The sequence below is a fragment of the Furipterus horrens genome, unplaced genomic scaffold (genome assembly GCF_987537825.1).
Source record: "Furipterus horrens unplaced genomic scaffold, mFurHor1.1.pri manual_scaffold_17, whole genome shotgun sequence".
NCBI classification, from domain to species: domain Eukaryota; kingdom Metazoa; phylum Chordata; class Mammalia; order Chiroptera; family Furipteridae; genus Furipterus; species Furipterus horrens.
The window spans coordinates 7,191,743-7,215,229 of NW_028327187.1; the positions used below are offsets into that span (position 1 = coordinate 7,191,743).

The window sequence follows — 23,487 nt, forward strand, 5'->3', positions numbered from 1 at the left end:
GGCTCCACAGGACCCACCACCGAACAGCTGACAGGCAACAGAGACAGGATATGGAACGCAGGTCTGCCTTCCAACCCTAAGGTCAATGCCTAACATGTCACACATGGGTCAGCCCCTGCCTGGTGCATCCTTTATTGCTCAGGGTTCTAGCCATTGTGCCTTCCAGAGAAGGAAATACATAAGGGGAGTTCCTCAGCATGGATGTAAAAGAGGTTTCCAACAGGACATTTTATAACACCACCTTACAAGTACCCCATGCTTTACTATTTACAAAGTGTTTTCCCATCTCCTGCATCCCTTGATCTGTACCGAATCAGCTGGGCCTTACTGTTACCCGTATTTACAGACGAGGAAACAGGTTCACAGCATGGTCTGGTCCTTTGGCCAATCGCACAAGAAGTAACTTATGGAGACTTACAGCCCATCATACCGGACTACCAATGACTACTAATCAGCTATACTGAATGCATAGAACTCCATCCATCATATCATAAACCATATGGCTCCTACTCTTAAGTTGCCCAAGTAAAGAGAGTTCAACAGCCACCTTCAAAAGTGCTCCTGCCTGTAAGGGGAATGATTTTTATGTTGAACTTGCTTCCTTCCAATTACACTAAAAGGCAATTTCTTCTTGCTCTTGCCTCAGTGGAGCATTGTTGGTCACTGGCCGCAACAAAATAAATGATCACAGAGAAGTCTCCCCTCTGCTGCCAAAGGTGGGTCCCAACTGGGTGTTGCTAGAGCTCAATGAGCCCGTACGACACCAACTCAGAGCACTGTGAGGGTTTGTGGTTTAAAGCTATATCCTTGGCTTTTTATCAAGGGTCAAAAGAATGTATTGGCATCAATTACAAACCCCTGCTCTGGGCGCTACCTGTGGTGCTGTTTGAGGACCCCTACACCCAGGTCTGGCTGATCCCACTGCCTGCACTTTCTTCACTGGGGCTTTCTCCTTAGGGACTCCATGCTTGGAGCCTCCCAGGTGTTCCTTTTCCACCTTCTCTATCTACGGTGTTATGCTGGGGTGAGAAAAGGTCCTAGAAGTTAGCCATCTGGTGAGTGTAGGCAAGTCACATATGCTATAGTATACCTGATTTATAAAATGAGACCTGAAAGCAAATGATCTTTGAAGTGCTGTATAGTACCAAGTAGCACTGACATAAGTAGGCCTTGACAACAGGCTTGCCAGTTGGTTTGTGGCCACTGGGTACTGGATTGGCCTTGTCCAGGGCATAGCTGGGCTCTTTGATTTGAGGGCCCAGAAAGGTCAGCAGGACTAAGTAGGTATAAGAATGAGGCGATTGCTCTCTAGTCACAAATACAAGTAGGAAGTAGGTAATGCTCCTCCCCCATCCTTGGAGTTCTTTTATTTCATTTTTTTTATTGAGTTTATTGGGGTGACATTGACTCACAAAATCATATAGGTCTCAAGTGTACAACTCAATAAAACATCATCTGTCCCCTGAGTACTTTCAAAAATAAACTAGCTCTGACCGGTGTGGCTCAGTTAGTCGGGTGTCATCCTGTAAAGCAGGTTCGATTCCCAGTCAGGGCACATGCCTGAGTTGTGGGCCCACTCCCCAGTTGGAGGCATGGGAGAGACAACCAATCACTGTTTCTTTCACACATGGATGTTTCTCTCCCTCTCTTTCTCCCTCCCTTCCCCTCTCTCTAAAAATAAATAAATAAAATCTAAAAAAAATAAAGTAAACTACGTTGAGGCTGGAAATTGGTTTCAAATCTCCCTTTTGTGAACAGGAGTTTTAATTTGCTACCATTTTTTTTTCACATCTAGCACTTTTCTCTGCTCATCCATTTATCATCCAACACTCAATCAGTGAGCTCCCACTGGGTGTAGGGATCTGCTCACTGTGATTCAGCCATAGTCCTTACCTGATGATCAAAGGCCCTTCAAGCGCCAACAGTGAATGCCCTTCAAGCAGTATGCAACAGTGGTTAAGGGCAAGCAAACCTAGCTTCGATTCTGGGCTGCGCTACGTTAGAAACCAGCCGTGACAATGGGAGGTGAGGAACAGAGAAGAAGCCAGAGAAACAAGCCAAAATGAAACGGTTAGCTTATAATTAGGATACAAAAAAGTACAGTACCTGCCTCACAGGCAGAGTTATAGGCAGGGCGAACTGAGTACTGGATGTCTAGTGCCTACTATAGTGTCTGATACATGCCAGCCTAGTACGAGACTTCGGTGTAAGGAAGAATCATGTGGCTACTGGGCTCTAAAACAGTGTTGAGGTGGGCACTGAAGGTAGGCTTTAAAGATTAAGTAGGAAGATGCAGGCGAGATGAAGCACGGCAGTCACGGGCCTGGTGGCTGGGGGTGGGTGGGTGCACTGCTGTATTTTGACCAAGGTCATGGAGCGCCTGGCGGCAACACTGACACAAAAAGAAACTCACAGGTACCGACCTACTAAGAACTGCCTGAGCTACCTGACAGCGCCGGATTATTCTGCTTTTGAGACCGACATAATGAGAAATGCGTTTGAAAGACTGGCTGCCCGACAATCAGCTGAATTGCTCAACATGAAACAATATGAACTTCCAGCCCCTTCTTCAGGTCCGAAGAACGACATCGCTGCATGGCAAGAGGGTGCAAACAATTCTATGGCCCAGTTAGAGCACCAAGCGGTTCAAATTGAGAATCTGGAACTAATGTCGCAGCATGGATGCAATGCCTGGAAAGTATATAATGAAAATCTAGTTCATATGATTGAGTATGCACAGAAAGAGCTCCAGAAGCTAAGGAAACATATTGAAGATTTAAACTGGCAGCGAAAGAACATGCAACTCACAGCTGGATCTAAGTTAAGAGAAATGGGGTCAAATTGGGTATCCCTGGTCACTACAGATTATGAGAGTGAAAGGACTACTGTGCAATTAGAAAATGAAATCTTTCAGATAAAGCAGCAGCATGGAGAGGCCAACAAAGAAAACATCCGACAAGACTTCTGAAAAGACTGATTAATCCGGTGGATAGAAAGGAAGGCAGGTTGGGTTCAGACTGGTCTGTGAAGGACAACATCATCTGACAGAAATCACCAGTGGGGTTTAGAAACCATAAAAAGTGGACTGTTATATTCTCTTTGTACATTAGCAAACTACGAAATTTCAACTCGGTATTTTTTTTGCCATTAAAAAAAATGTTCAGACTTTCAAAATAATATGAACTTAGAATATTGTATCATAGAATTAATTTTTGAGTCACTTGGACCATATTTTGTATTAAAGAGATCTTTGTTAAAATTTTCAACATGTGCAAAAAGTTGGAAACTTTGGGTTTATATATTTTTCAAATAAAGAGATAGTTCTACACACACACACACACACACACACACAGAATGAGTAGTATTGTGGACTTCCGGTTAAGATGGAGGCATAGATAGACATGCTTCACCTCCTTGTGCAACCACAGAGAGAATTACAACCAGATCTCAAAACTAGTAACACCCAGAACTGTCAGAAAATCAAGCTGTATGGAAGTTCGGCAACTAAGGATTTAAAGCCACATTCATCCAGGAGGGACAGAGTCGTGGAGATAGGCAGAGAGGTGACCTGGTATGGAAAGGCGGTGGCAGCAGCAGGCGGTGGAAAAGACGGGAGTGATACCTTGGGAGGAAGCTATCCCAGTGATCCCAGCCCCAGACCAGATCACACAGCCCAGGGTTCCAGCACTGGGAAGACAGACCCTCTTTACCTCTGGATATAAAAACCAGTGGGAATTGGGGCAGTGGAAGAAACTGCCAGATTTCTGCCAGTAGCACAAACGTATGCGACACCACCCACTCTAGGATTCACCACCAGGACAGCAGCTGGAAAGGCGAACGGTGCCAGTTGCACATGAGAAGGGGGTGAAGTGACTGGAAATGGGGTAACTGGTGCCGGGCAAACTGCCAGAAGCCAAGTGGTGGCATTGTCCCCTCTCCAGGCCCTCACCACATAGCCACAAAGGGGTGAAGTGGGTTTCCCCACCCTGGCAATAACCTAAGGCTCTGCCCCACACAATTTACAGGTGCCTTTGCTACATACAGGGAGTAAAAGCAGCTCTACCTAATACACAAAAACAAACACAGGGAGGCTGCCAAATTGAGGAGACAAAGAAATATGGCCCGAATGAAAGAACAGAACAAAACCCCAGAAAAAGAATTAAACAAAACAGAGAGAGCCAACCTAGTAGATGAAGAGTTCAAAACACTGGTAATAAGGATGTTCAGAGAACTCCTTGAGTACAGCGGAAAAAAAATGGAGAAATGAAGGTTACACTAAGTAAAATAAAGAATAATCCACAGGAAACCAACAGAGAAGGGAAGGAAACAGGGATTCAACCAATGATTTGGAACATAAGGAAGAGATAAACAATCAACCAGAACAAAAAGAAGAAACAAGAATTCCAAAAAAAAAAAAATGAGGAGAGGCTTAGGAACATCTGAAACATCTTCAAATGTGCCAACATCCGAATTATAGGAGTGCCAGAAGGAGAAGAGGAAGAGTAAGAAATTGAAAATTTACTTGAAAAAATAATTAAAGCAAACTTCCCTAATTTGTTGAAGGAAACAGACATACAAGTCCAGGAAGCACAGAGAATCCCAAATAAGTTGGACCCAAAGAGGACCACACCAAGACCCATCACCATTAAAATGCCAAAGGTGAAAGATAAAGAGAGAATGTTAAAAGCAGCAAGGGAAAAGCAGAGAGTTCCCTACAAAGGGGTGCCTATAAGACTCTCAGCTGATTTCTCAAAAGGAACTTCACAGGCAAGAAGGAACTGGCAAGAAGTATTCAATGTGATAAAGGCAACTTGCAACCAGGACTACTCTATCCAGCAAAGCTATCATTTAGAATGGAAGGGGAGACAAAGTGCTTCCCAGACAAGGTAAAGCTAAAGGAGTTCATCACCACCAAGCCATTATTATAGGAAATGTTAAAGTTACTTATTTAAGAAGATCAAAACCATGAACATTAAAAAGGCAACAATTCACAACTATCAACAACTGAATATAAAAGAAAAACAAACTAAGCAAACAACTAGAACAGGAGCAGAATCATAGGTATGGAGATCATTTAGAGCATTATATCAGCTGGGAGGGGGAAGGGGAAGAAAGGGAAAAGTACAGGGATTAAGAAGTACAAATTGGTAGGTACAAAATAGAGGGGGGATGTTAAGAATAGTAAAGGAAATGGAGAAGCCAAAGAACTTACACACATGGGGGGTCAATGGGGGGAAAAGTGGGACAACTGTAGTAGAAAAACAATAAGTAAATCAAAAATTAAAAAAAAAAAGAACGTAAACACACAACCCATGGACATGAACTAAGCGGGGAATGGGATGGCTGGAGGGAAGGGGGGTACTGGGTGGAAGGGGGCAAAGAGGCAAAACTTGGGACAACTGTAACAGCATACTCAATAAAGTATACTTAAAAAAAAAAAAGAATGAGTAATGTTGTAACAGATGTAGAAGGGAACAGTAAGGGCATCTGAAGCAGAGGAATAAGATTAAATAAAGTCTCAGAGGTGAGGACTATGCGAGATTTGATGGCAAAGGTACTGAAGTTTGAAAAGGGCTGGAGAAGGGCAGTTGAGAGTGGAAGCATGGCTGAAAACAAGGGCTGGAGTCTGCTTGAAGGGTCTTAAATCTGGTTTGAGGAGAATGAGGAGGTCACAACTGATTTGGTGTGTGTGCAGGGCGTGCAGGGTTCAATCCTAAACGTGATCATTAAAGCATTAAAGCGTGAGGTTAAGTTATGAGAAAATGCTGGTTTGAGAGGAGGAGAAAGGCGACAAATATTGTCTTTAATGTGTTGAATGCAGGGGGCTAGCAGGACAGCAGGCAGATTTCAAGATCAAGAGAGGTTAGAGGAGATAGTTAGATAGGTTCAGGGGGTCCATGGCCCAGAAGAAATTATGGAAGCCAAGGAAGTGTTCCCTGGAAGAAAGTGCTTAGAAAGAAGGCCAGAAACCTAGGCAAACAGCAACAATGGGAGGTGAGGACAAGAGGAGGATCCAGAAAAACCAAACAAAATAGAGCTGTCAGCACATAATGAGAACACCAAGGAGCACAATCTCACAAAAGCCAAGGACAAGAGTTTCAAGCAGCAGGAGCTGATCAAATTATCAAATGCTACAGAGTTGTAAGAGAGGAAAGCCAAGAAAAGACCATTTAGGAGCAGCTATGCCACGGGTTAAATCCTTCATTTTTAAAACTGATTCATACCCCTCCCCTCACCCAAAGCCCTAACTTCCCATTTATTGCCCCCTTTCATCCTACAAGCCCGACACACAGCCAGGAGGTACTACTGAGTTACTCCAGCAAAGTACCCAAATGGCTCTCGGCCTTGGTACAGCCCTGATGTTACTTCTAACAAAATAATCCCCAATCCCCAGGACATTTCAGGTGCAGCACCAAATATAGGTTGGCTCTTGCTCAGACACACAGTGATCTGCACTCCCACACCAAGGACACTGTGAATAATGTGGATATGAATAAGAAGATGGGGCGTGAGAGGAGTCATAATATAATTCATAAAGAAGGAATGAGAGCCTATTCCTTTTTACTGAGATCCCTCCAGACAATCCTCATTGCACATATCTTATCCCATTGATCCTACAAACACATACATTGTTATCAGACCCAGGTGCCCTAGCTTTTAACCTGGGCATTTGACCTCTAAGGCTGGTTTCTGATCATCAAGGCATGAGTCTCGCTAATCTGGAGTGGCCAGTGGGCTCTTTCAAGGGGAAGAAAAGACGGAGAAGGGAGAAAGGAAGTAAAACAGGGAGAAAGAAAGGGAAGAAGGGAGAAAGAGAACCGTATTTGCTGAAAACAAGCCCGGCACCGGGTAACGGGCATTCTTTTACGATCTCAATTTCTGTCACTCTCTAATGTAAAGCATTCGCACCCCCATTTTTACTGAGGGTGACCTGTGAGGTTAACAAAGTCGCTGGCAGTCGCCCACCTGGTAGGCGGTGGAGCAGATTTGACTCTCCAGGAGGACTTTCTCTGTAGCGTGGCCTTTGCCAATCTGCCACACTGCCTGTCAAGAAGGCAGCTGGTTTCTCTTTCCAGGGAGAGCTGAGAATGACCTCGAGCAGCAGTTCTCAACCTCCTTGAGGGCTCGTTAAAGCAGATGGCCAGGCCCTCTTCAGTAGGTCTGAGGTGGGGCTTGACAAGGGCATTTCAAACGGCTTCGCCGGTGACACAGTGGCACCAATGCTGCTGGCTCAGGGCCCACGCTAGCCAACCACTGCCCCTTCCTAGCCAGGCTTCATTCCCCTTTGCCTCTCCTGAGGCTTCAGTCTCTCCAGGGGTCCCCGTGCCAGCCCGCAGGTTTGGCTCCCCGCCTATCTCCGACGCCTTTCTCAGTGGTCGGTGTGCCTGAAATGAATGATCTGGGGTCATGTAAGGAGCATTCGCAATGGCAGGCCTTGCCGACAAGGAAAAAATCGCCAACTGAGATGACAGCCTCTCCTCAGCTTTCCAGAGCCATACCACTTACCTTCCTCTGCTTACTTTTGCCCTCTAGCTGAACGGTACCACCCCCAAATGCTTATTTAATTAGCCTGGGCGGCTGCCAGAAATATGAAGAGTTTTAATGGCAAAAAGCAGAAGGTGGAAAGGTTAGAAAAGAAAAAAACTACGTTATGAAGAATAGCAAAGGTGCCGACTGACATGAGCAGCTTTGCAGGACAAAGTGGAACACGAGGAGGTTTTGCCTCTTTCTAGGTTTTATTTTTTTCCCCAGTTGGTGGCTGTCCCCATCCCCTTAGAAGGTACCCTCCCCTCAGCAGGTAGGCATGGTCAAAGGCAAAATCCATTCCTTCGTTCCCTTTAAGCATATCTAAAATAGGCAGGAATTTTATGCTGTTCCCTGAATAAACAAGATGTCTTTTGAATACAGCCTTGTAAACAGACTCTATCTTGCCCACAATGTTCAAGGACAACAACCCCCCCCCATTTCTGGAAAGGTGTAACCCAGCTGTTAAAACAACTCCTAGGAGGCCCCATAGCGTACAGCAAAGGCTGGCTATTGGAAGAATCTCTGCAAGCAATTCACTGAATGATCTTAGACAGGTCTTCACCTGTCGAGGTTTTATCAGTCAAGCTATAGACTTGAACCACACAGATGACCTCTGGAGTACCTTCCAGTTCTGGCTTTCTATTGGGGCTCACACTTCAGCTCTGCAAAGACAGGAATTTCATCGGTGCAGCTTATCTCTTCCCACCCTCCTACATGTTCCACGGGACGTTTCTACTGTTCTCTCTGCTCAGGAAGATGAGAACTTGGAGCGGACTAGTCCCTCCCTGAATCGAGCTCACTGAGGCATTGCTAGGGACCCATGGGAGCACAGGCCAGTGAGACTGGCCGGGAAAACTGAGGAATGGGCTTTCAATTTTAGACCTTGAGTAACCCCGTTCCAAAGTCACCAGGGACCTTGGCTCTTCTTTGTTCTCTCCTTGTAGCTCCTCAGAGAAATAATCTTTTTCATGACATCTGCTGTCACTCACCTCCAGTCTCATGCTTCTAACTGCCTGCTCCACATTTCACTGCACAGCGTGCTACCACCTCCAATAAAATACATGCAAAGCTCAGTATATGCCCCCACTCCCCCTTCTAATTCTTCCCATTTCTGGTGAGTCTTCTGAACCTGTTGCGGCCTTTTTCCACATGTCTCTCTCTCTCTCAGATACGACCCTTTGTTTTCATCTCCAATGCCCCATCCTAGGCCTGGCCCTTATCACCTCCCGTTGTGTCCTTGCTGGCCTTCCTGCTGCCCATGTGTCTCTCTCCTCCTCAAGTCACTCCTTAGTTACGCGTTTCTCTAAACTGCTTCGCTGTTGCCACTACCGATGCTCAAGAAGCTTCAATAGCTCCCTGCTGTCAACCGTCCAGAGCTCTCCTTCATCTAGCCCACCTATGGACCCATCTCTTGTCTTGGGCCTGGCAGGGACCTGCCATTCTGGCCAAACTCAGTCTTCTTCAGGCAGATGCACTCTTACTTCTGTGCGTCTGATAAAGCCACGCCCTCAGCCACTTAAGTGTAGGGACACTAGAGCTACTACGCTGCTTCTTCCCAGCTGTGTGATCTTGACACCCTGCCCACCACACACACATTATGATCCTTAATTCCTTCCCTGGTGACCCTGGCTTGTATTCTCTCTCCTTTTGCCTCTTTCATGAATGTCTATCTAGGATAAGAAGAAAATAAGACAACTACTTGGAGTTCTTCAAGTTGTCAACCAGAGTGTTATTCTCCAAGCAATCAGAATGTCCACTCATGAACAACAGACATTTTAAGTGTCGCTTAATCCAAAACAAACAGCATTGTTTTTAACATCTGTCTGAAGCTCTACAACCTGAGCTCTAAAACCAGGCAAGCCCTGAGGCAGGTAACAGCAGCAGAGTTAACATCTCTGTAAGATTGCAGCAGACTGTATGGGGCCGTGGAAATTGTTTACGTAACATGTACCAGGTGGCCGACCTGCCAAACTATAGTTGGGAGGGTTTATGGCCAGATGGCTCCTGGGCTGGGCTGGTTTTTGTGGAAGAGCTGCACAGGTGCTTGATGGTCATCAGGGAAAAGAGAAGAGATGCCAGGTAAGACAAACCCCACTCTGAATACAAAGAACAAAAATCACAAGAATTGCTTTTCCTTTTCCCTGTGCTTTCACAGTTCATACCTGGATGGTTTCAGTTTTAATGTGGGTGTTGCTAGGGCCCATAACTAAATAATTTCATTTCTGAGCAGAATAATCAACGCATTCAAGTGACAATGACAATATATATATGGAAAGGAAGCACGCAAATATCATCACTTTTCATGACATAATCATCCTTTTCCTAGTATGAACGTGGGATTTGTGAGTCATTGGGCATCGGCTTGCTTCAGTGTTCCATCATGCCACCCATTTTCCACTTTAATAAAATCAGGAGGGTTTTCCCAGTCTGCCTTGAGAGGCTATGTGAAACTGCCCTGGGGCATCCCCACTCCTGCCCCCACCCTGACGTTCAACACCAAGGCCCTCAATGGCCCTAACGAAAGTCCTCGCAGTGTCTGTCTATGCAACAATTTAGAAGCAATTTGCTATGGCCATGTTCAATCTAGCCAAGTGAGCCTCCAATATTCTAAATGATAAACAATGAGTAAAAACAAAACACGACTCAGCAATCTTCTTTCCGTGAATTGACTCAGAAGCACTCCATCCCAAGCTGGAGGTTACCCTGACCTCTGCCTGTCTCTTGCGCCAGCTTAGGACCTACCTCCAATCGTTCCTACCCCGGACACTGTGCCCTTCTTACAGGACTTGCTTGCTGCGGGTACTAAGATCCAGGCATGACCGTTGGGATTTCCTGTTGCCTTCACACTGTGAGAGATGGCCAGAAGCCTAGGGAACAGACAGGGAGCTCAAAGAGCCCAAAATCCCTGGGGCGACCCCGTCTTGGGTCCTATACCTGAGTTCTTGAATTTCTTCATGTGGTTCTACTGGGACCAACCCCTGGAGCCTTAACTACTCCTGGACTGATACTTGAAGGCCAGCTTGAAGTCTCCTGGGGAGGGCCGAGGCTGGGGCTCCTCTAGGTTTACAGGAGGGTAGGAGGAGGGGGCTAAAACTACACGAAGAATCTGTCCTCCGTGCCTCCCACATACATAGTTCTGTAGTCATCAACACCACAGCTAGAGGGTGGGTGGGCAAGGCAGAGAGAAGAAGGGAAAGTCATTTTTTTTTTATCCATTTGACAGATGTCGTGTTAAAATCTCGTAGGGGAAGGAGGGCCGTAGGTGGGGGGAGGAGCAGAGAAGAAGATAGGTTGGAGCTAATAGTTCTCCAAGTCGTCTTTAAGTGTGGCCATCTGGTGGTGAGAACAGGAACAGCACTAAGCGAGGGGCACTGTGACCTCGAAAGACAAACGTTTCGATCAACTGAAACTACCTTGAAGCATACTGAGCATGCCCACCTAGGGCACAGGCTGGCAAAGGCGGGAGCCTTGGTATGCATTCCCGAAGAGATTGTAATTGTCTCCTGGGGAGTCCTCACAGCCCAAAGAGGAAATCTGTATTTAATCAGAAAGTGGAAGGCAGTTTCCAATGGCTTATTGATTTCCCTCTTGCCTGTTGTTGGCTCATTGTGAGAGAAAAGACTGGCCAAGGCACTTATCAGCAGTGCCTCTGGTGCCCGTCTGCAGAGTTGCCTGTTCAGAGGTGGGCCATGTTTCTCCCGACAAAATCAAACACAGACCTGGGTTCTCAACTGACATGCTAAATGGTGGACAAGGGCTGTTCAATGAGCAGCCACTGGATCAGGCCCCAAGGGATTCAAACCGGCTAATCTTGCGTCCCTTCAGGTTATATCACCAAAGACTCAGAGAGACAGACGGATGCTACATCTAAACCTCGGCTGCCAGAAGGGAGACAAGAAAGATGAGACCCACCCTCAGAGCCCCAGAGGAATGGCATCAGGTCTATGTCTGCAGGAAAAATGGTTGTGCTTGTAACGGAAGAACTTCAGGTTGGTCAGCGAGGCTTATGTAAGAGAGTGCCTGCCTGCCTGTCTGGACTAGCTGCAGAAGGTGGGGGAAGCGGGGAAAGGGAGGGGAAAGGACCCAGGGCAGCTGGCTGAAGAACAGAGCATCCAGGAAATTTGCGGGGACTGGAACCTACCCTTCTGGACTCTGACTCAGGCTCAAGAGCCTGAAAGATAGCGCATTCTCATTCTCAGAGAAGGTTAGGATCAGGCACAGCCAAAAGCTAGCAAGCCTAGGTCAATGTAACATCTTACAGACAAGAAAACTGAGGCTCTGGTGAGGAGAAGTTGCCTGATGTGTCAAGCTAGTCAGCAGCAGAGCCGAGATCAGAAACCAGGCCTACAGTCTTTTAGAAGGATGGTTGTCAAATAGTTCTCATTAAAAATTGTCAAATGGTTTTAAAAATGAACACCTACTCCAGTATCTAAATGCTACTCATGTAGTATGTTTTATAAAAAAAAAAAAAACTCCACAAAATATAAATAATGATGAGTTTAACAATTTAAAACACTTCCAATATTTTCTCCCTCTACTTCACTTTGAAGGGCGCTGTTTCAGACACTTTCTGGTGCTCCTTCTTCCCCCCACTTTCCAGAGGTCAACCCTACAGTACTACAACCGGCCACGGCCTCTCCGTCACCTCAACGCCTCCAACAAGTCTGACTCTGGAAATTCAGGGGTAAGAAAACCTCAGCATGAAGGATAAGCAGAGACACTTCCAGAATCTCCTTCACTACCAATGCCTTGGACTAAGGAATCTCAAAGTCCAATTTGCACTAAAATGCAAATGCTAGTGGGAAAAAGTGGGATGGGAAGAAATGGGCTCCAGGACTGCCTTGGTTACTGACTTGCAGTGTAAACCTGGGCAGATGCAGCTCCTCTTTGAGCTGGCTGGACCAGGTTATCTCAGATGGAAGGCTGGAGTCATTTTTGCCAGATGCTGCTGCCTTGTTTCTAAAAACAGGTTTGGACAAAAGACAGAGGGGAGTAGGAAAAGACATGGAAACAAAGAAGTAAAGAGATGGATGGGATGAGGCACGAAAGGTTGGAAGACAAATCTTGATTATTTCAAATTTTTGCCGAAGGGATACCTCCACTCACAATAGAACTTCAGTACGAAAATGGCCTTTGGATTTCCCTGCCTTCTCTACCCAGTTATGGTCACTGGGTTCAAGTTATCCAAAGTAGTGTCTATGCAAAGCTGAAGGAGCACCGCTTCAGTGTGTGGCACATGATAGTTTCTAAGTTGCTTCCACATTCATTTCAAATTCATGAGCTCATTGGATTGTCCCAGCAACTCTGGGAGATAAGCAGAGCAGGGAAGAGACCTTACGTTTTAAAGATGAGGAAACAAGTCCGGACAGGAGAAGCCACTCAGCTATCCCCGGAGCAAAGCCCGGAAGAGAACTCCAATATTCTGACTCACAGTCTAAGGGGGTTGTTTTTCCGTAATAGTAAAAAAATAGTTAACATTTACTGAGTACTTACTTGTCAGAGACAAATCTAAGTTTTTATGTATACTAATTTATTTAGTCACCATTTTAAAAACAAGGGAACCAAGATTCAGAGAGGTAAAGTAATTGCTGAAGGTCACACAAGGCCAGAACCCAAACCCAGGTATTTTTATTCTAGAATCCTTGCTCTTAACCTCTGTTCTGCATGGCACATCCCGATACCCCCATAGGGTCGAAGAACCTTCAAGGAATGGCTAGATATAGAACAGTGTGTATAGTATATTACCATATAAAAAAGATGGCCTGACTGGTGTTGCTCAGCGGATTGAGCGCCAGCCCACAAACCAAAGGGTTGCAGGTTCAATTCCCAGCCAGGGCACATGCCTGGGTTGTGGGCCAGGTCCCATTTCAGGGAGCGTGCGAGAGGCAGCCAATCACTGAATCTCTCCCACATTGATGTTTCTCTCCCTCCCTTCTCCTCTCTCTAAAAAAGTAAATAAATAAAACCTTTTTTAAAAAAGGCCTATGTTCATATACTGTACAGGCATACCTCATTTTATTGTGCTTCAGTCTACTATGCTTAGCAGATATTGATTTTTATACTTTTTTACAGTTTGAAGGGTTTTCTTTTTTGAGATGGAATCTACTCCTGGTAAAGATGGTGTAAAGACTGTTGAAATGATAGGAAAGGATTTAGAATATTACATAAGCCTAGTTAAGCAGCAGCAGAGTTAGAGAGGATCGAGTCCAATTTTAAAAGTTCTACTGTACGTACAATGCTATCCAACGACATAGCACACTGAAGAGAAATCACGAAAAGAAGTGTCAGTAGATACGGCAAACTTCATTGCCGTCTTGTTTTAAGAATTAACACAGCCACCTCAGCCTTCAATAACGACCCCCCTGATCAGTCAGCAGCCATCGATGTCGAGGCAAGATCACCAAGCCTGTAATTTGCTGAAGGCTCAGACTGGTGGTTAGCATTTTTTTTAGCCATAAAGTGATTTTTAATGAAGGTATGTACATTGTTTTTAAGACATAATGCTTACCGCACACTTAACAGACTACAGTATAGTATAGACATAACTTTTATATGCACTAGGAAACTAAAGAAACCCCATGCTCTGAGGTATGCCTGTAGACTTATGTAATCCATAGAACAGTTCTCTAAAGGGACTCACTGGTGGCTTCTGCAGAGGAAGCCGAGGGGCTGGAGGAAGTCTTTTCACTGCACACCCCCTCTTGTGCCCTTTGAATTTTGAAGCATGTGAATGTATTTCCTATTCAAAAATAAAATATTTAAAAATGAGGTGCCTAGGCTACAGGGAGCTGAGGAAACTGTGTGGTGGCTTCTTGGCAGGGCTTCGGTGGCTCACCCCTCCCTATATAACTCTCTGGGCCCTCAAACTTAGACAGAAGGTATCTCTCCTTTTACCTTCCAGTTTCCCCGATGCCAACCTTGCTTACCTTATTAACCCCAAAAGGCCAGTACTGGAGTCATTCTACAGGTTTTAGCAGCACAGGGGAAAATAGCAAGAGCCTGGGCTAGACTCCCATAGCCAATCAGCAGGCTAGAGGCAAATATGGTATTAGCAGCAGGAAGATGAAGAATGACACAGGAAGCCTTCTCCCCCAAAGCCTAGTGCCCGAGGCCCATCTCCTGCCTCTTACCACTCTATCTCCCGGGCTGGATGAAAATACACAAAACTAAGCTAGAAAGGCTCGAGGAAACCTGGCCCAGCTTGAAGAGTCCATGGTATAGAAGGAAGAACACACTAAAGCAGAAAAAGGCAGCCCCGCTGGGTTTTCATGTCCACCTTAAGGTCAGGTAAGAGTCAGCCCAGGTGATCTCAAGGGACTCCCCCAGCCTGGCTCTCACATTTCCACTCTCTTATCCTTCAAGAGTTGAAAAAAGACTCCATTGACCAATGCCCTCCAGTATTTCCTCAGGTACCTTTCGGCCTAACCCCTGGGGCATGTCAGCCACACAAGGCTTCGGTGCCCAGGAAGCTGTGAGGAGGTGGGAGCGGCCAAGGTGACTCAAGTGCCTTCAGGGTCCCTCCTGCAGTGGCTTAAACAGGCAGCACAGTTCCCTCTCATAGCAGCTTAGCTAGCACCTTCTCCATCGCTTCACTGCTTCCAGGATGTAGGAGCCGAGTGGGATGGGAGCTGCTGTGGTAAGGACGAAGGGCCGCTCGGCAGGCCTCTCGTGGGCAAGCAGCACACTGCTGTGCAAGGTGAGGCCCCGAGAACCCCCATTCCCTGCCGTGTGGGGGAGACAAAGCTAACTTTTTCCATATACGTACTAACTTAGGCTGCTACCGGCAGCTTCCTTTAGCAATGGAATCCGTGCTGTGGTAGCTTGGGGCCACAGAAAGAACACAGCAGAGTCTGGAGGCATGCCTCCCAGTCCTGAATCCACCACCACCTAATCCTGTAGCTTCAGGCTGTTTCTTCCCTCTCGGAGCCTCAGTGTCCCCATGTGTAAAATGGGGACAATGCTGGCTTAAAAAAACGGCAGAGAAGGAGTGGAGGAAGAAAATGAAGACCAGCTCCTGGGTTACCTCCAACAACCTGGATGAACTCTTAACAAGTTAAATAGCAGTAAAATCGTTCCAACATTCTACAAGGCACTTTTCACATCCTTCAGTCATGAATTCTTATACCCACCCATCCTGACACTTTACAGTTAAGTGCATTTTTTAGACCAGAAAACTGAGGCTCAGAAGAACTCTACTATAATCCATGGGGTGAGGAAAAATCTGATCGTGAGCTACACGGTCTAGTTACTGGCCCGCCCCATTCAACATAGCAGCTAAAATGGCCCTGAGCACAAAACTTAAGAGTAAGGAACTCTCTCGGGTCAGAGCTGGCACTCCAAGCTGCTTCCTCAGGCAGGGGGCAGGACTTGGAGAAAGAAGTCGCTGTTCCTGATAACCCTTCCTTTCCTGCACTATCAAGGTTTCCCAGGACTCAGACCTAGATGACCATGGAGACGCTGCAAACCCGTTTTCCGGGAAAGGATGGACTTGGCATTGAAAAACATCTCTAAGGGTGGGGTGACCTCAGAAAAACTTTGACCAACCTGACCCCGGGACATCGGCTTCCCCTAGCCCCTGCTCTGGCCTTTTCCTTGGATGGCTGCTCTGATAGGGTTCTGGTCCAGTTGTCAGTGGACCCCGAGAGCAGCTCAGTAGGTAGGGGAGATACAGCTTTGTAGGTAAAGAGCAAGTACACCTCCAAAGAAGTTTCTCAACCCTTAGCCCATGTGAGCCTTGCCAGCATCTGGAGACACTACTGGCTGTTTTGCCTACAGACCAAACAAGAATCAGATAGAGGAGGCCTTGAGTGAGTCACACCCTAAGTACACAGTAGAGTAGCCACTAGAATTGGCTTCCAGTCCCCAGCTGAGCAATTGGCATGAGGCTGTCACAGTCAACTTAGGTAACCTTCTGGGGCTCTGAGGCTACTGCTCCAGGGCAGATCTGCCACCCTCCGGCCACCCATTTCGCTGCTGCCCACCATGCACCTCGGCCTAGCCTAGGGCCTCCTCCCTCCAGCGCCAGCCTTTGGGAGCAAGGGCCAGAAAGGCCTCCCCAGGACACCCCGACCTGGTTTCCTGCTTCAGAAAGACTAAACATAGCAGGCCCTCATTAGTGGGGCCAGATGGCCCAAGCCGCTCTGCCGCCCAGGGGCGGGGCTGTGGTCATTAACGCTGTGGCTGTTCTCTCCACCCACCCCTGACCCAGAAGAGTCTGGGGCTCTGCCCCCTTTATGCGTCCTACTACTTTGCCTCTCGCCCAAAATTTAGACAGAGTTGCTCAGGCCCAAACTGTTCATTGATTCCCAAGAAAAATGAAGTTTAATATTCAGTTCCTTTAGGTTTTCTGGGATATTACTTTCCGATCATGTCATTGCATAACAGTTTGTAAGTGGTTGGGGGGATGGAGAAGCAGGCTCAGGCTTTCTACATTGATCAGTGTCGATTTATCTTCTCCTCTGTTCCCCATCTGCCTGTTAACTCGACGCCTGAAGACTGGACTCTAAGTTTTACTTGCCTTGTGGAGCCTGCTATAACACCCTCCACCTTGAGTACCCATTTTATGCCTGAGTTCACTTTCTGGGTCCTGATTTCAAAGATAAAGGAAGGGGGAGCTAGAGAAAACTGATAGAGGTCCACCACATGGGGCCAGTGCACTGCTCTGCCCGCTTGGAAGACTGGGACAGCTGGTCAGCCCTAGGGGTAAAATGTGTTCTGCATCAGTGTGTCCCCTAGGTGTGTTCCAATGTGTCTCGTGGGGACAGGGTTTTTGGTCCATGTAAGTCCTTAGGAGTGTGTGTCCTGGGGATAGGAGCAGATCTGAGTGTGTATCTCAGTGGGCCCCACATGTATGTATGCTATGTGTATGTGCCCTGTGGGTGTGCCATTGTGCTTTTTGTGCATCTATGTGTCCACACACACACACACACATTTGCATAAGCATACTTCATGTGTCTGTGAGTATGCGCACTGCCTATGCATAGTATGCATTAAGTGTGAGTGTGCCCCTCAAGTAACTAAATGTGTATGCTCCAAGTGTGTAATGTAAAAGTGAACCCCACACGTGTCCCATGTGTATCCCAAATATACCGCACGAGTGTCTGTGTAGAAGTGTGCATCACATGTGACCTATAGTATGTGCATGTTATGGGTACAGGTGGAAGACACAGCTAGACAGCAAGACTGGACCAATTTTCCTCTCCTACAATTTTTCCCTAACAGCGTTCCTCTAAGACACCCAAGGCAACGGACTTGGGTTCAATGTTCACCTGTGTCACTTTCTGAATGTGACTTTTCCCAGGAGGCCTAGCCACTACTCCACTGGGGCCTCACAACTAGGAAGTCTAGCAACTAGGAGCTGAAAAGAGAGACAGAACAAGCGTTGTGTACTAACTCTGAGACTTTGAGCAAATGTTTCCTTCTCCCTAGGCCTCAGTTTCCCTAACAGTACCATAACAGAGTGGATCCAATGATCTTATATAAGCTTCTTTCTCATTCTCATCTATAGACTTTCTCATAGTTTAAGTACGTATCATGGATGAACTCTGGTCCCTCGCACCACCACCACCACAAAAAGACAGTGCACAGATATAGGCGTGTGGATTAGCACCAACAGATGTCTCAGCCTAGCTCAGCCCCCTCTAGCCCTGGGCAAGCCACTGGGTGACTCCCTAAACCTGCCATTCCAAACTCATAAAAGGGATAAAGCCTCAAAGACAAACAATCTTCACCAAAGCACAGGAAAAATGAGATGGGATTCATCCAAACTGTTATTCCCCATCTGCTGGGATGATTGTGGGAAGTAGTGAGGTAACAAGGCAGCTTTTAGGCTCAACTCCTAGTCTTTAAGAACATGGCCAGAGAAATTCATAAAGAGAAAACCTCTGAACAGGGCATGAAGGACCAGATAATCTAAGATCGCTCTTCTGCATTTGGCAGGGCCTCTCATGCATCCCTGAATGGTAAGATATCTGGGGGGACTTATCATGGGTCAAATAGATGTACATGAATTGCCAGTTAGTGGTTCAATGCCAACCTCACCAAAGTTATATAGTGGCCCCGCCTAGTTTTCTCTATGTTGACTACCCTTTGTAACAAGATCTACATAGATCTACATCTTTGAAACAATCTCCTTGCCCAAGGCCGCTTGGTATGGGTGGGTTGACAACTGCTATCCCTATAGATCATGCTCTTCCTTATACGTAACTGCTTTTAAGAGTCAGCACTGATCTCAGTAAATCAAAGCAATCCTCTAAGTTTTAATTTCCTTAGCCATAAAATGGGGAGAATAATCCTGGCCTTATGCACTTCCTAGAGTTACGGGAGAAAGACCAATGTGGTAGTAAGAAGCAATGTGGTGGTAACACTATATAATAGTTCTTATCTTCTCACCCTGCCCTGGGAGCAATGAGAATTTTCCAAACAAAATGATGCAGAGAAAGGTGAAGAGTGTGTTTGTTCTAAGTAGGTCACTTGTTAAGAGCCTGCTATTTCTAACACAACTCTTAATCATATCATGAAAACCCAGTAACGTTCATCACAAATCCTAGCCAAGGACCTGGGGGCCAAAAAATTGGTTTTTAATTGCCAAGTGCCTAGGTGGTTCTGGCTTTATGGACTTGAGAAGGCACTAAATAAAGACACAATTAACTTTGGCTTTCTTCCAAATTTCTCTTTTAGTTTTGCAGGAGATAGGGAAGGAGAAAGCTAGTCTGCTATTCATAGCATCATGTGTGTGGCCAGGTGGGGGGATAGAGCTGGGGGGTAAATAAAAGAAAGCTTCTTATAAAAAAAATCCCAGCTATCCACAAAGAACAATAGACACGGGCCAGGTTACAGAGTTTCTAAGCTCCCGAGGGAGGGAAGTAGAAGAATCCTCCATGATGTGCTGGAGAGAAATGAGGCACAGAGACAGTGGGATTTGTTCAAGGTCATCCATCGACTAAGTTCATACTTGCAGCCCTTCTTTATTCGTGTGTATGTCTTTCATTAACAAAACCTTGACAGAGCCTACCAAGCATCAGGCACCTCAACTGTAGCACTCACCCAGAGACTTTTGCCCCCGAGAGCCCTCATAGGTTATCAGCTCCAATTAACAGAGAAGAAAACCAACTCAGAGAGTCTAAATGACTTGCCCAAGGTCACAGAGCTAAAAAAAAAAAAAAAAGAAAAGAAAAGGCAAAGGACTAGTTCAGTAACCCTTTGGCTTTCATCACAAGATACAGGTTTCCTTCGCCATCTCTGAAAGATAAGAGCAGCTTATAAGTCTCACAGGTCCAGAAACTCACATGCTGCTAGCAAGGCAATGTTCTAGCTCCAATACTCCCACAAACACACTGTGTTTTCATGGGAGAGTCCTTTCTCTGTCAGTGCCAAGTTTCCCAGCTTTCACAATGAGGTAATTAGATTCAGGACAGCTGTAACGCCCCTCTTCTAGAATATATAGCTGTCCGGAATGACCTTCGATGGCAGTTGCAGTGCCATGATCGAACGCTGTACGACAGCAAGTTTTTGAGCCCCATTTTTGCCATCTGTAAAATGAAGATAATCCCTGCCTTACCTACTTTACAGGGCCACAGAGAAGACCAAGGCAGGCAATGCACAATCCAGTGCAAAGTGTAAGACAATGTGCAAGGGGGAGCATGAACAGTCAAGGAAGAGCCACGAATCGAGGGAGCATCCGCTAGCTGCAGTTGCTTCTCTCTAAATTCAAGTAGAGAAATGGTCTGTGCACATTAGATATGCAGCGCAAGGCCGCATCCAGGCCTCCCCGCCTCCAAGAACAAATACAGTCTGCAGTCCACTAAATCCTCCAGAGCCCTCCTGTGCACTTCAGCCTGGATTCTCAAGGGAAACACCTCAGCCATGGCAAGGTCCAAAGGAAAGGAGTCAGTCCCTCAGCTCCCTTTGGGCCCTATGCACAAAGCAGTCCCATCATTTTGCGTTTGTTCGGCGCCCTCGCATCATGCCAGGCCCATGAGAGCCATGCCTTGTTCCCAGTGCCAAAGCACCCACTGCCCAGACCTCCTGCCAGCCAGCAGGGTTCACGAAGAGAGAGGAGGAAGGAGGGAGTGGGCGGAGGAGCGGCTGTGGGAGGTACAGCTAAAAGTAGCTGCTGCCTTTAGGCACCGCGCTTTGAGGGGGCGGGGGGGTGGGCTCTTAGCACGGCCTTCCCGCAGCCAGATGGGCATGGAGGTGCATTCATTCCCCTCCTCTAATGGAGGCAGGCAGGCAGGGATCGGAGCTGCCACAACCATTCCCAGGGCTGCCTATGGGTGGTCAGCTCTGGCCTCCTCTGTGCCCCCGGGGTGGGCGGCCTTTCAGCACCCTGGCTGCATGCAGGCCTCCCTGCCCCAGGAGAACAAGTACAGTCTGCAGGAGATTGCATTCCCCACTCCCATCTCCATGCCTGGCACCTCCGGGGCTGCTGTCAGGCCTGCCCCCCTCCAGGAGCTTACATAACACTCCTGTTTCCCCAGCCTCTCCATCAGCTTGCTTTCTCCAACCAAACCTGAGACGAGTAAAGTCTCTGGTCCAGCCAAGGGAAGCCCAGAGCCAGCACGCGGTAGCTGAGGTCTGGGAGGCAAGGTCCCGATTTGAGGAGTCAGGATCCCAGGCCTGCCACTGAGCCCTGGACAAGTCACTTTCCCTTCACCGTCTTAGTGTCCTCACTTGGAAGACAGGAAGGGGAAAGGCATGCTGCAGATGTCCAAAGCCCTCTAATCTCTGCCCCTGTGGGACTGATTCTCTGCGAGCCTGACCACTTCAGCGAAAGCCCACTCTCTTACTTCCAATTCCCCTCATGACTAAGGTCCCCACTGGCAAGCTGGCTGCCTGGAACTCCGGACTCTGTCCTCCACCTCGGCCCCAGGCTCATCTCAACTGAACAAGTCCTGCTTTTTTCAGTTTTATTACACTAGCTTCTGGCTCAAATTTCATTTAAGAACATCTTTCTTCTATTGAATGCACAGCTTTCATTTTAGTGATATGGAAACTGAGGCCTAGTGGGGAGGAGCCTTGATCAAGTTCTGGCAGCCACAGTTTGCTCCCAGGGATCCATCCCCAAGGCCGTTTCCATTTTTTTTTCTCCTCCTGAAGGTTTGCCTTCCATATGCAGTCCCTCTGCCATATTGACACAACTTTCCCTCTTCTCTGCTACCAACACTTGACCTTAATGCTCAAAAATCAAATACCAAACTCCTCCCAGGGGCCTGAAAGTAGCACAGAAGAATGTTAAGGGCAAGAAACAACTGACCTTATTATACACATCCCTTCCTTAACCTTTCCTTTTCCTCCAGGTCGCCCCTTTATTCCTTTCTTCCAAGCTTCCTCCTGAGTTCTGCTCTATGTCAGCAGAACCCCTTCAATTTGCAGAAAGTCATGACCACACTCTGACCACTGAGTCCACTATGCGCGCTACACGGGAGGAATGGCAGGGTGTGGTCTCAAGAGGCCTGGGTTCTAGGCCAGGAACTACTACTTCCTGACTGTGTGACTTCAAGTAAATCGCTTAATCTCTCCATGCCTCAGTTTCCTCGATTAACGCCAGTTTGGGGGGAAGAGCCAATGAAACAACTAGGGAGTTTGATTTGTTGATGTAGTATTAACTAAACGAACGGCTACTTAAAATATTGTGGGAAGGGGCTCTGGACTATCAAAGCAGCCAGCTCCTTGCCTTCAAGGCTTTCCCAGACCTATGAGGCTGGTATCTTACTACAAGAAGCAAGTTGCAGTTACCCATGCAACATGCCTAAGTTCCAAACTGGCATCCTCTGGCCACTCAGTTCACGGTAGGACTCCCTTCCCTGCTGGCAGCCAGTGTCTGCTCAATGAATACAACCTATACTTCAGTTGTTCGAGAAGAAACCTAAGCCAAATATAATTAGGAAGGAAATTTTATTACCCCCAACATCACCCTATGCATTCCAAACCTGCTAAAAGGAATCTTTAGATTACCTGCTGGCTTTGGAGAATAATATTCTTAACTATTTTCATCATTAGTATTAATCACAAAGTAAGCACAGATCGTTAGAGCTCGAAGAACTCTTTGAAGGCTTCTAACGCATCTAACCTTATTTTACAGATGAGGAAACCAAATGTCACTGGAACGAAGTCATTTACCCAAAGTCACCCAGCAAACACTCTTTGTCACTAGTGTAGCAAATGCATAGGAACTGACTTTTTTCCTGAGGGGTTCAAAGTGCCTCACAGCTGACAATTTGAAGTCTGAGTAGGTTCTCCAACAATTCCCTCTCCAGGGCTGAACCCTCCTTTTTAGAGTGGGCACAAGTCCCTCAAATTTTTCAAGGCCCCCACAATCCTAGAATAAAATTTCGCCATCTGTGAAGCCTGCTTGCTCACGGGTGCGATAAGCCAGATTCAGGCTGAGCTGGCATTTCCTTTGAACATAGCATAGCACGCTCATTCTCCTCCCTGGCTAAACATCCCTGCCTCCTCAGGAAGCTTTTAAAAAATATTGATGCCAGGGACTCACCACGACCAACTCAATTAGATCTCCCTCAGAGATTCTAGGAATTGTTGTTAGTCTTGTTAAATCCCCGGTGATTGCACTGGCAGCCAGGACTGAGAACCGCGGCGTTAATTTGAACAATTCAGCCAACCACAGACACAGGCACGAAGAGTTTCCTGAACTCTTTGAAAACCAAATATATTCTGTTTTAAAGCTATATTCCCCAAAGATGGGAAAGAATGGTAATGGGAAAAAATACAATGAAGATTAAATTGACAAAAGAAAAGAAAAGAAAGCGGTACACAGAATCTACAGTGATAACAGTGACCCTCAGGCAGTTCTGGACCCAGTTAGGAAACCCGCAGTTTGTGGGCACTGAAAGAAAACAGGGAATCCTGCAGGCTACAACAGGATTTACCAGGAGTAAGATGCCAGGTGACTCATACTCCTTGGTCACTGGCTTGGTACATGATTGCTATGAACACAGGATA

The 23,487-nt window shown here is 46.7% G+C and overlaps 2 protein-coding genes and 1 pseudogene across 2 annotated transcripts in view; 1 reads left to right on the forward strand and 2 right to left on the reverse strand.

Moving 5' to 3' along the window:
* ARHGEF9 (Cdc42 guanine nucleotide exchange factor 9) overlaps positions 1-23,487 on the reverse strand; it is a 215,348-nt gene that overhangs the window by 69,972 nt on the left and 121,889 nt on the right. The window lies entirely within an intron of this gene.
* Positions 1-23,487, reverse strand: part of LOC149990428 (uncharacterized) — a 31,693-nt gene that overhangs the window by 1,274 nt on the left and 6,932 nt on the right. The gene's annotated exons all lie outside the window — the stretch shown is intronic.
* On the forward strand, positions 2,019-2,968 carry LOC149990429 (pre-mRNA-splicing factor SPF27 pseudogene; annotated as a pseudogene).